Source organism: Mesoplodon mirus (assembly GCF_964341445.2).
Source record: "Mesoplodon mirus genome assembly, chromosome: 2".
Taxonomy (NCBI): domain Eukaryota; kingdom Metazoa; phylum Chordata; class Mammalia; order Artiodactyla; family Ziphiidae; genus Mesoplodon; species Mesoplodon mirus.
In genome coordinates, this window is record NC_138977.1 from 155,363,168 (window position 1) to 155,375,186 (window position 12,019).

At 41.6% G+C, this 12,019-nt stretch overlaps 1 protein-coding gene across 4 annotated transcripts in view; it reads right to left on the bottom strand.

Moving 5' to 3' along the window:
* SGMS2 (sphingomyelin synthase 2) overlaps nt 1-12,019 on the bottom strand; it is an 89,478-nt gene that overhangs the window by 48,173 nt on the left and 29,286 nt on the right. For 3 of the 4 annotated variants that reach the window (XM_082600604.1, XM_082600605.1, XM_082600607.1), the window contains exon 2: nt 3,398-3,517. The gene's annotated coding sequence lies outside the window, so the exon portion shown is untranslated. Of the gene's footprint in view, nt 1-3,209; nt 3,518-12,019 lie in introns of all 4 variants that reach the window. The other variant, XM_082600606.1, reaches the window with a different exon arrangement.

Genomic DNA, 12,019 nt, shown 5'->3' on the forward strand with positions numbered 1-12,019 from the left:
GACCACTCCCAGTTTGATGATTTACTAGGAGGACTCATAAGACCCAGTATACAGTTGTACTCATGGCTATTTTTACAGCAGAGGGATACAAAGCAAATCAGCAAAGGAAAAAGGTACATGGGGTAAAGTCCAGAGGAAACCAGAGCAAGCTTCCAAGAGTCCTTTCCCAGTGGAATCACACAGGTGATGCTTAATTTCCCCAAGAAGTTGTGACAACACCTGTGAAATATCGTCTCCCAGAGAAGCTCATTAGTGACTCTGTGTCTGGGGTTTTTATTAGGGCTGGTCACATAGGAACCTTCTGCTAGGCATGTACCTAAATTCTACACTCTCGGAATGCAAGCAGGCATTCAACAGAAACCATACTGTTTGCACAAACAGTCCAGCCACAGTGAGCCATTCTTACCAGGAAATGGTGGGAACCCTCCTCAAATCTAAGTTACCAGGCACCACCAGTCAAGGGCCAACCTTGCAAGTGGGCGTTTCTAAGGAGCGCAGTCTCAGACCTGCTGTGTTAACTCATTTTTGTACACTGTTCTATTTCAATTAGCTACCATACAGGACCAAACTATAGGAGAAAGGTCTTACTCTTAGCAGGTCACCTAGGTACATCATGATCCTAAGAAGCACTTTTACCCTGTATATTTTCAGTACTTAAAATGCAGCATTTTTAACGTGGACATTGTCTTAACTTACATAGTAAAAGAGCTAACATGGCCTTCAGTGTCCTTTTTTTTTGCATAATAAAAAGAGCTGAATTCTAGTCCTGTTTACTTTTCTGGGCACTTTCTTCTTAAAAATGCCATTGAAAATTCTGAATGAATAGTATTCCTACACTGAAACTGTGAGAAACCATTTAACTTATCAGATTGGTGAAAAATCCAGACCCAAATGACAACTAGTCTCACAAGTTTCTAGCAGGGGGTGAGAATAAGATAAATCCCCTCTGGGAGGCAATTTGACAAGACAGCTATCAAAATTATACACATCCTTTATGACTGGCAATTCTACTTTGCAAATTTATACACATAAAATTGTGTACACGCAGAATAACCTACACACAAAGTTATTTATTGCAGCATTGTTTAAGAGCAAGGATTGGCTACAACCCAAATGTGCATCAATAGGTCACTATTTAAATTGTGGTACATCCATACAATGGACTACTCTGTGACTGTTGAGAGAAGAAAAAAAAAGAATGAGGACGCTCTCTTTGTACTGATTTGTTAAACCCTCCTACATATATCAGGAGAAAAAAATACATTACTCAAAAGTATAGTTTGCTATCTTTTACTTTATGAAGGGGGCAAAAATGAATTCATACTTGTGCACAGAGATACTCTGGAAGGCTGCATTAGGCACTGATAGCTGACGCTGGGAGGAGGTGGTGGAGGCAGAATTTGGGCAGAATCTGTGAACCTGAAAAAAATGAAGTAAAATGGTATCCTTGAAAAGTAATCCTTCTTTTCTAAGCCTAGGTCACATCACCCTGGCACCTGTTTTTTGTTTATTGTTTTAATAAGCTTCTCTATTTTGCAGTGATTAAACTAGAGCATTAGATTGCTTTATCTTATTTTCCGAATCAGGTTCCAACTCTTTTTCATCTGTGCCTGTCTACTATCTAGAAGGAGCTGTTCCCAGGACACCTGAGAGTGAGTCAAGTTATCTGCGCCTCCCTTCTCCCATCTGTTTGCTGAGGGTATTTGGGGGCTTTTCTTTCTTTCTTTCTTTCTTATTTATTTATTTATTTATTCATTCATTCATTCATTTATGGCTGTGTTGGGTCTTTGTTGCTGCGCGCGGGCTTTTTTCTAGTTGTGGCGAGCGGGGGCTACTCTTTGTTGCGGTGCGCGGGCTTCTCATTGTGGTGGCTTCTCTTGTTGCGGAGCATGGGCTCTAGGCACGCGGGCTTCAGTAGTTGTGGCGCACGGGCTTAGGTGCTCTGCGGCATGTGGGATCTTCCCAGACCAGGGCTCAAACCCGTGTCCTCTGCATCGGCAGGCGGACTCTCAACCACTGTGCCACCAGGGAAGCCCTATTTGGGGGCTTTTTAAAAGCTCCATGAAAGCAGGAATTTTGCTTTGTTCACTGCCTCATTCGCAACACTGAAATGAGTGCCTGGCCCACAGAAATTGTTCAGTAAGTATTTGTTGAATACATGAATTCTTTTCTTTACCCAGCTTCCATGGGACAGACACTATCAGACAAAGGGAGAGATATCACTGCGGTCAAATATTCAGAAATAGTTGTCATTCCTAGTATCGGCCCATATGGTCATTCTAATCCTAGCAACATTCTTAGAATTATTTTGAATTTTACAGAAGACAAACAAATATGCCTATGGAGTGCTGTGCTGAACAGTGACTCTTAAATATTCCTAAAAATTTATTTTTAATTAACTTGGGATTACATGGCCCTGGGGTCCATCTTTGGGCTGAAGACTTTTTAGGCAAACACCACACTAACTAGTAATGATGAAGAAGAATGGCTATCATAAGTGTCAACTGAGCCCCGGTCCTAAGGTGCCCTAGCTATAAAGAAGAAAAAGAAAATCTTGTGCATTAAAAATGCAACTCCTATTTATATTTTCAAGAGTAAAATTATCCTAGGAACTAAATTCAAATTAGTTTAGACAGTTAATTGAGTTGCACAATGTCAATCATGAACACGAAAACTTCCTTCCTCCTCAGTGGGCAGAGAATGGGTATAACTACCACACCTCTTTTTTTTTTTTTTTTTTTTTTTTTTTGCGGTACGTGGGCCTCTCACTGTTGTGGCCTATCCTGTTGCAGAGCACAGGCTCCGGACGCACAGGCTCAGCGGCCATGGCTCACGGGCCCAGCCGCTCCACGGCATGTGGGATCTTCCCGGACCGGGGCATGAACCCATGTCCCCTGCATCGGCAGGCGGACTCTCAACCACTGTGCCACCAGGGAAGCCCTACATCTCTTTGACCTTAGTTTAAAAAGTGCAGAAACAATAACTTTGCTGGTAATCATTTCAGTAATGTTGTTGAACAGGTGCACAGCTGACCAATGTTTCTTTGAAGATTTATAGTGCCACTAATTTTTCTTAATGCACAGTTGAGGCAGTTACTGAGTGCCGATTTTGGTAGTCATGCAAAGAGGTTAGGAAGTTTTGGTGTCACCTCTATTTCTCTTGCTGTCATTTAAGACAACAATCCAACAAGTAAGGAAACATCCACTCACCTGAAACAGCTTGAAATCTAAGACTCTCTTGAGGATAAAACAGAAATTCTCAGAGTTAAGGCATTTTCGAAATGTCTTAACTAGATAAGAGAAGATAGCCGAGAAGTTGCAGGACAACTGGTAGGCAGCCAACCTTCAGCGGATGCAAATCACACTTAAGATCTAGCACCAGGAAGCACCCAACCTACTGTTTGCAGATGGCAGCACAGCAAATCCCACCGTGGTCCCTGGTCCTCGAAGCAGTGAACACATTCAGTCTTGTAGCAGATCCTTTCTGCGAAGAGTGGGAGGGGCAGAGGATGATAGCTCTAAAAGGCAGAGAAAGTGAGAGGTTAAATAAGAATGATGCTTTGTTATGTTTTGCTGGTTTTCTGGAGGTGAGGGTGAAATGATGAGTTCTATGATACTGCCGTCCCTGGAAGAGTCATGGGAGAACACTGGCTCTAACAGGTACCAGAATTTCAGGGGGAGAAAAGCAACTTGGCCATGCATTCCACCAACATTAATTTAATACCTGACAGACCTGTTCAGAGGTGGAGCAAGGAAGGTAGGTGGATTCCCATCATGATGCTCACAAGCAGATAAAGGAAGCCTGTGATAAATGCCACTGAGAGAAGTCAGTCAGAATCAGAGCGAGGCTGGCATGGCTGATTTAGAGCAAGCGGTTAGGGAGTGAGGGGATGCTATTTGAGTTAAGACTTAATAATAATGGGGGATGGGACATGGAAGAAGAGCATTCCAGGTCAAAGAAGCAGCTGGTTCAAAGGCCCTGAGGCAGGAATGAGCCAGGCAGGTTTAGAGAATGGAAAGGCAATGGAGCATTGAAACTCAGGAATAGAGAAGTGCAGTGGAGACCAGAGGCCCGAGACAAGAGGCCAGAGGCCAGGTCACCGAGGGCTTTGCAGAGCAGGTGAGGAACTGCCAATACACAGGCAAACTCAGTGTCACCGAAACCCAGGCTGCTGTGAGGTGCATAATCTGTCATGTTCAAACAAAATGGTGGAGGATTCCCTTCGAAATACACACAACTGCTGTGATATTTTAATGGGTTTTTAAATAGACTTTATTTTTTAGAGGAGTTTTAGATTCATGGTGAAATTGAGCAGAAAGTGCACAGATTTCCCATACTTCTCCACACATGCATAGCCTCCTCCATTATCAACGTCCCCCATGGAGTGGGTGGTACATATGTTACCATCAATGAACCTACATGGACTCATCATAATCACCCAGAGTCCACAGTTTACAGCAACGTTTACCTTTGCTGGAATACATTCTATGGGTTTGGACACAGGTATAATGACATGTATCTACTATTAAAGTATCAGAGTAGTTTCGCTGCCCTAAAAATCTGCTACGCTCCACCTATTCATCTCTCCCTCCTCTCTTTCAATGGATTTTAAGTAGCTGAAATTTGACTGGTGGGTGGAAGTAAAATGTATACCATTTTCCAGAAGTTTACAATTCATAGAACCACCATATGAACATCCTAAGAGTATAGACTGGGATACACACACAGACACAGACACACACACACACACACACACACAAAGACACACACACGATATTTGGTAGTTGATGTATATATACCTTTTAAATGCTTAACAAATTTCATTAAAATCTATGTTTAACAATTACAGGACATATACATACATATCCGCAACCAGAAACTGATTTTCAACTGAGATCCCACTTTCACCAAAAATACTCAACTCTTGGAAGAGACTCAAGAACGAATGTGTCACTCCTAGTTATATACCCAAGAAAAATGAAAGCCCTAGTCCACACAAACACTTGTGCACAAATGTTCATTCTGCACTATTCATAACAGCCAAAAAATGGAAACAATCCAAACGTCCATCAGCTGATGAATGGATGAACAAAATGTGGTGTATCCATATCATAAAATATTATTTGGCAATAAAAAGGAATGAAGGAGTGATATATGCTAGAACATGGATGAACCTTGACAACGTTAAATAAAAGAAGCCAGTTACAAAAGATCACATATTGCATGATTCCATTTATTTGAAGTGTGCAGAAGAGGCAGATCCATACCTCTGAGAGAAGTAGGTATGGAGAAAGAAGATGAGCATTGCCAGGGGCTGGAGGCAGAAGAGAATTGGTAGTGAATATCAATGTGTATGGGGTTTCTAGTGGCGCAGTGGGCTTCCCTGGTGGCGCAGTGGTTAAGAATCCACCTGCCAATGCAGGGGACACGGGTTTGAGCCCTGGTCCGGGAAGATCCCACATGCTGTGGAGCAACTAAGCCCGTGCGCCACAACTACTGAGCCTGCGAGCCACAACTACTGAGCCCGTGAGCCACAACTACTGAAGCCCACACACCTAGAGCCCGTGCTACGCAATAAGAGAAGCCACCACAATGAGAAGCCCGGGCACTGCAAAGAAGAGCAGCCCCCGCTCACCACAACTAGAGAAAGCCCGCACGCAGCAACAAAGTCCCAATGCAGCCAAAAATAAATAAATTTTTTTAAAAAAGTGTGTATGGGGTTTCTTTTGGGGATGATATAAATGTTGTAAAATTAGATAGTGTGATGGTGCACAACTCTGTGAATACACTAAAAATCACTGATTATACTCTTTAAAAGAGAGAATTTTATGGTATGAATTACATCTCAATAAAGTTGTTATAAAAATTAAAGAACAAGGGAATTCCCTGGCAGTCCAGTGGTTAGGACGTGGTGCTTTCATTGCTGGGGCCCAGGTTTGATCGTTAGCTGGGGAACTAACATCCTGCCAGCCACTCGGCGTGGCCAAAATTAAAATTAAAAAACATAAGTATATCTGAAATGCCGGGTAGAGATGAATAGACTTCAACTGGTCAACAGTGCTAAGTTCCAATAAGGCCCATAATAGGAAGCAACTTAGTTTACATTGCAGATACCATACAATACACTCAATGGGCCACATTCACTCCTTTGAAAAGACCGCTCCACCCTCAGAGAATGTCTTTCTCATTTCACTTGGGACCTCGTTCCAGCTATGACCTCTCTCTTGACTTCACCCACCACTGACACTAACCTGACCCTACTTCCAGCCACCAGTGTTTCCCCTAGATTGCCTTAATCTTCTCCCGCTCCTGATTTTCCACAGGAAAATCTGATCTTTCTAAAAATTTACTCTCACTTGAAACCCTTCAGAGGTTCCCCATATTTAAGCCATTTCTGGAACACAGAGGTACTATTAGAAGAAATTAATGTATATTCATATTCAATCAGGTAGTACATGTGCCTCTTAATATTAAAGGTGCCTAAAAATATGGCCTCCAAGTATCCCCAAACCATGCCTGTCCCTGCCTGTAGGGACACTGGTTGCACTGTTAACACCCACCAATAATCTCATGGGCTAATCTTTGCATCTGCCAACTTGAGCTACTCTATCAAAAGGATCAATTCAATTGCCTATTTATAAGGTCAAGAGTCAAGTTAGCTTAGATAAATACCTAATAAGGTAAGAACTGGGCTAACAAAGAGATTTCTCAAGAAGACACACATCCCGAAGGTCCAATGCTTTTCATGTACCTACACACAGCGCGGTATGTAGAAACAAGCCCAGAGTGTCAAGTTGGGAGAAGCTGAAACTTAAAGTAGCTCATAAACCAGGGCTTCCCTGGTGGCGCAGTGGTTGAGAGTCCGCCTGCCGATGCAGGGGACACGAGTTTGTGCCCCGGTCTGGGAAGATCCCACATGCCGCGGAGCGGCTAGGCCCGTGAGCCATGGCCACTGGGCCTGCGCGTCCGGAGCCTGTGCTCCACAACAGGAGAGGCCACAACAGTGAGAGGCCCGCGTACAGCAAAAACAAAAACAAAAAAACAAAACAGGGCAACAGTTTATTTCTTAGGTAGCAGGGGTAAGTCAAATTAAAAAAGAGCAGATAGTGGTTCCTGGGCCATAACTTAAGTCTGTGGACATTTATAATTGTTTCTAACATGGTATTAATGATACCGATAACATCATCAGCTTATAGTTTTTTTCATCTAGTCAAACTTTAAATGTGTGCTCTTGTTGAAAAGGAGATGGGTAAAGGGGGCGGATGTTAGACTGCAAATTCATGCTGACTACTCCAAACACTCTGTACACATCCTGAAGTAGTTAAGAGAAGACCCATTTAAAAGAGTGTCATGGAAGTTCATTTATTTTCATTTGAAGTATATACACCATGCACCACTTCATAAAGGAATAAAGTAAATGATACAACTAAGAAGTAAAATACTCCTGTAAAAGGAGTAACATAGGATCAGAAAGCCAGGTAAATAGAGACCAGGGGTTCTTTTTTTTTTTTTTTTTTTTTGCGGTACGCGGGCCTCTCACTGTTGTGGCCTCTCCCATTGCGGAGCATAGGCTCCGGACGCACAGGCTCAGCGGCCATGGCTCACGGGCCCAGCCGCTCCACAGCATGTGGGATCTTCCCGGACCAGCGCACGAACCCTTGTCCCCTGCATTGGCAGGCAGACCCTCAACCACTGCACCACCAGGGAAGCCCAGGGGTTCTTGATCACAAGATGCAGTGGGAGGAGTGCGGGTGTGTTTCCTGTGACTGAATATTGTCTCACCCACTCCCAGCAAGGAATCGCCACACTCAGCACCTCTGGGACTCCAGACATGATACATAACCTCCCTGTGCCTCAGTTTCCTCATCTATAAATAGGGATAACAACAGCACTAACTTCATAGGGTCCTTAAGAGGGGTGAAGGAGTTAATACTTATAAAGACCTTAGAAACAGCACCTGGCATATAGTATGCATTATCCATATTTATTAACTAACTAAAATAGAAAGGAAAGAACAGGGGGAATTGAGTGTACTGGTTAAGTCTTACAACATGACAAAAACTGGGATACATATTTGACTCTCAGTTCCTTTGCAGCTAGAGCAAAAAAGAGAAGAGACAAAATTTTCCAAACTCAAGAGTGTGAGTATCTCCATATCTGCATGTATTGGAAGAATGGGGAATGGGGAACCATGTTTTATCCCCCAGGGGAAAAAAAGTTTTTCTTGACACTTAGCTGTAACATGCTCACTGCAGGTCTGTACACAAGAGTCAGTGAGCAACAGCACAGATCAGGGAGACCATGTCACATGATAGTTTTTCATCATGACCCTCAATAAATTCCGAAGCATGGCTCTCTAGAGTTTCTTCGGTAGGAAGCCAAGGCAATGCAATATAAATAAGCAGCTCTGATGGTCTGGCTTATTTCAGGGACACAACTGCACCAGAAATCCATCCTTTACTTCCATATCCCTCAGCCATGCATCTGATAAGAGTTGAAGAGAAGACAGTTCCAGATTTGTGGAACAAATTCTCTACCATCAGGAGATGGCCAAGGTAGAGCCACATAGAAACACTAAGTAACCTGATGCATTGAAAGTGACTTTCCACAGAAGCCTCTGTTTTTAAGTCTAATGGACTTGAGAGTCACCATCTGGCCAAAGAACAGCCATAATATCTCAGGGGATTGAACAGCTCAAAGAATATTTCTATTTGTCATAGTCATCTCAGGCTCTACCTAACAGTTAAACGTGGAGCATTTCCAAATTACAAAAGCCATTGTGCTTGAGGCACATTTTATTGTAAGTTGGAAAACAGATTAATTTTTATTTTAAAGACTAGTTATTAGAGAGCAAACCTTAGCTAGCCAAGGACCTTTGTTCCTTCAGATATTCCCCTGCTGTACATGGAAGACATGACACAGCTGAACTCCCAAGCTATTCCATAAACCCTGTGAATTAGCTGATGTTCCAGTGATTTGTCAGCTTTTTTCATTCCATCAGGCAAAGTGTGTTGTTCTTAGGACTGATTATTTAAGAATGTTTCTTCAGATTGAAATAGTGTTCCATCTTAAAGTTGGTAATCAACTATAACAATGTATTTTCATTTTAATTCTTGGGGGGTATTACTAAAGCCACCCAAAGAAAGCAGAAATAGATTAATTCACTTGTAGTTTACAGGCACTAAACATAGCACCTGGCAAGGAAGAAGAGCACAGGATGGCATGTATAATAAATCCCCATGCATCTTTGGACAAATATCACTTCCTTGAAAAGAAGCCTCTTCTTGACTCTTCCAGATTGGATTAGGGTCCCCTTTACCTGCTTCCATATCACTCCATACTTTTTCTCCACCATAACTGTTTGCTAATTGTAACTCTCTAGTCAACTACTGGTAAAGGTTTACTGGCTCTTTTCTGTCGGACTATAAACCCCATCTGTCAGGTTTATCTGCTGTGCTCCTGGCACATAGTTGATATTATTTGTTCACTGAGTAACCCCCGCTTTATAAGATAGCCAGCTGTGTTCCTGAAGAGTCCCATGTAAGCCCCTTGCCAGTAAGACAATGAAGTCCTTGAAGGAATCTTATAAAGGGGGGAGGAAGGGAGGAAAGCATTACATATCATGAAACCCACAAGTTTGATGCCTTGAAGATTTTCAGAAGCAGAGTCCTTGGATGTACACATGGCAGGTATGAGTGACAGAGGGAGGGAGAAACGGGGGAGGGAGGACGGACTAATTTAGACGGGTGCTTTAAGAGTAAAACTGTATGATGAGAACTCAAATAGTGTTTTCTAATTATAGACTCAAATTTGAAAGGTCACCCTGTACTTCCCTCTGCCTAATACAAGCAGCATTCAAACATCCCAGAAATAGGAGCCCTTTTTTTTTTTTTTTTAAAGCCCAGAGAGAAGAAGTTGAACAGATTTAAAAAGCCCTGTGTCTCTCAGCCTCTACAGTTTTTCTGTTAGGTCTTCCATGAAGAGACAATCGTCAATCTAGTTCTTTCCTTCAGGACACAAAGTTGTTGTTAGATTCGAATTCCTCAACTCTTTAGAGTAAAAGTCACAAGAAATAGTACCACATAGTATCATAACAGTGAAACTTCAATTATTACTTAATTTTAAGAAATGTTTTCAGACCTACTGCAACCAAAGAAAACAATATTTTTATACTTTAACACTGAAAGTGAGAAGGTGTTTTAAACTTACTGGTGAGGAAAGAGACCCAAATCAAAATATTTCTGTTAAAAAAAAACACAAAAATATCAAGCTGCTCTCTAGGACTACTGTAAAATACATTTCTTATATTTTACAAACACCCTAAGATTGTGAACAAGATTTAACTCTGAGCCTCTGACATTATTAATAACAGTGAAAAACTGGAAATAACTAAGTATCCAACAACAGTGGGTTGCTTAAATAAATTATGATGGATGAATGCAACAGAATACTGAAATACTTCTCTACCATGTTGAGTGGGGAGTGACAAGAGGTTCATGATATATCCATGAGTGCAAAACAGTGATATATGTATGACCCTATTTATCTTGTTTTTTAAAAGTTGTACATGGGAATTCCCTGGCAGTCCAGTGGTTAGGATTCTGCACTTCCATTGCAGGGGGCATGGGTTCGACCCCTGGTCGGGGAACTAAGATGCCACATGCCGGGCGGTGCTGCAAAAAAAAAGTTGCACACATAAATGTAAATTCTGGAAAGATCATGCAAAATTTTAACAGGTGATAGATTATAGATGACTTAAGGTTTCCCTTTGCGTATCAAGGTTCAAAATTTTCTAAAATAAACATGAATTGTTACTATAATTTAAAAGTTAAAGAGAAAAGGTGAGTCTTAAACTCCCAAAATAAATTTCCAAATATCAGCTATTATATTAACAGTCTCTTAAAGAAGTTTAGTATTATGATAAGCACAGAGTCTGTTTAATATCACGTACTAAGGATAAAAATAATAAACCTCATTTTTCATTTTGGTAACTATGTGTGGGGTAGGCGAATAAAAACATTCTGTCTCGGCAACTTAAAAAGTTTTCTTTTTAGCAAGATGCCATTTGTGGTAACATGCCACCAGGTAGCAAAGAGATCAGCCCCTCTAGTTAAATATAGCATAATTATATAGTTCATAAAATTAAAGTAAAATGTACATATTTGCTGTGATTACTACTTTTGCTCAAATAAAATGCTGTCTTTGAAAATAAAAATGAAACTAGAAGTAAAAATGAAACCAGACATGGATAAATATGAATTAAGACAGAAACAAATTGCGGGGGCGGGGGTGGCGGTGGTGGAGGGGGTGTTATTAGAAGGAGGCTGCCAGACAGAGAGAATTCACCTTTGGTCAGGGAGAAAGGACGTTTGTGGGGAGGCAGAGTAACTCCTCAGGATACAGAAGCATTATAATCAAAACCACAAGGATTCTATAGTATAGGTACCTGAGTAGATTAACAGAATGAGCAGACTAGCTACACCTGAGTAATTCAGCCAGCACTAAACTTGCACTAGCTCTCCAGCTCTTGCTTGGGAAGTCTCCTTTAGATTCCCAAGTTTCTTGGTTTTGTAATCCATTTCCTTTAGTTCTTATTTTTCTCTCTCTTAATCTTTTGTTGTCCTTGCTCTTAATGTTTCCAAGAGATTGATTACTCCAGCCTCCTCACTAGTTATCAGCAGTTTGCTTCTCTTGTTTTAGAAAATGAATAATTTGTACTTACTTTAACTCTTACAAAGTTTACCTGGTCTACCTGTGTATCATGATCCATCACAGACATCCTCACCCAACAGGTTTCCAACGTTCCTTCCAAGCAATATCAAAGCAAAATACATACTGGCATATTTACATAATCCTCTATTTCACAAAGCAATGTCTTTCAAGATCTTTTTTTTTTTTTTTTTTTTTGCGGTACATGGGCCTCTCACTGTTGTGGCCTCTCCCGTTGCGGAGCACAGGCTCCGGACCCGCAGGCTCAGTGGCCATGGCTCACGGGCCCAGCTGCTCCGCGGCATGTGGG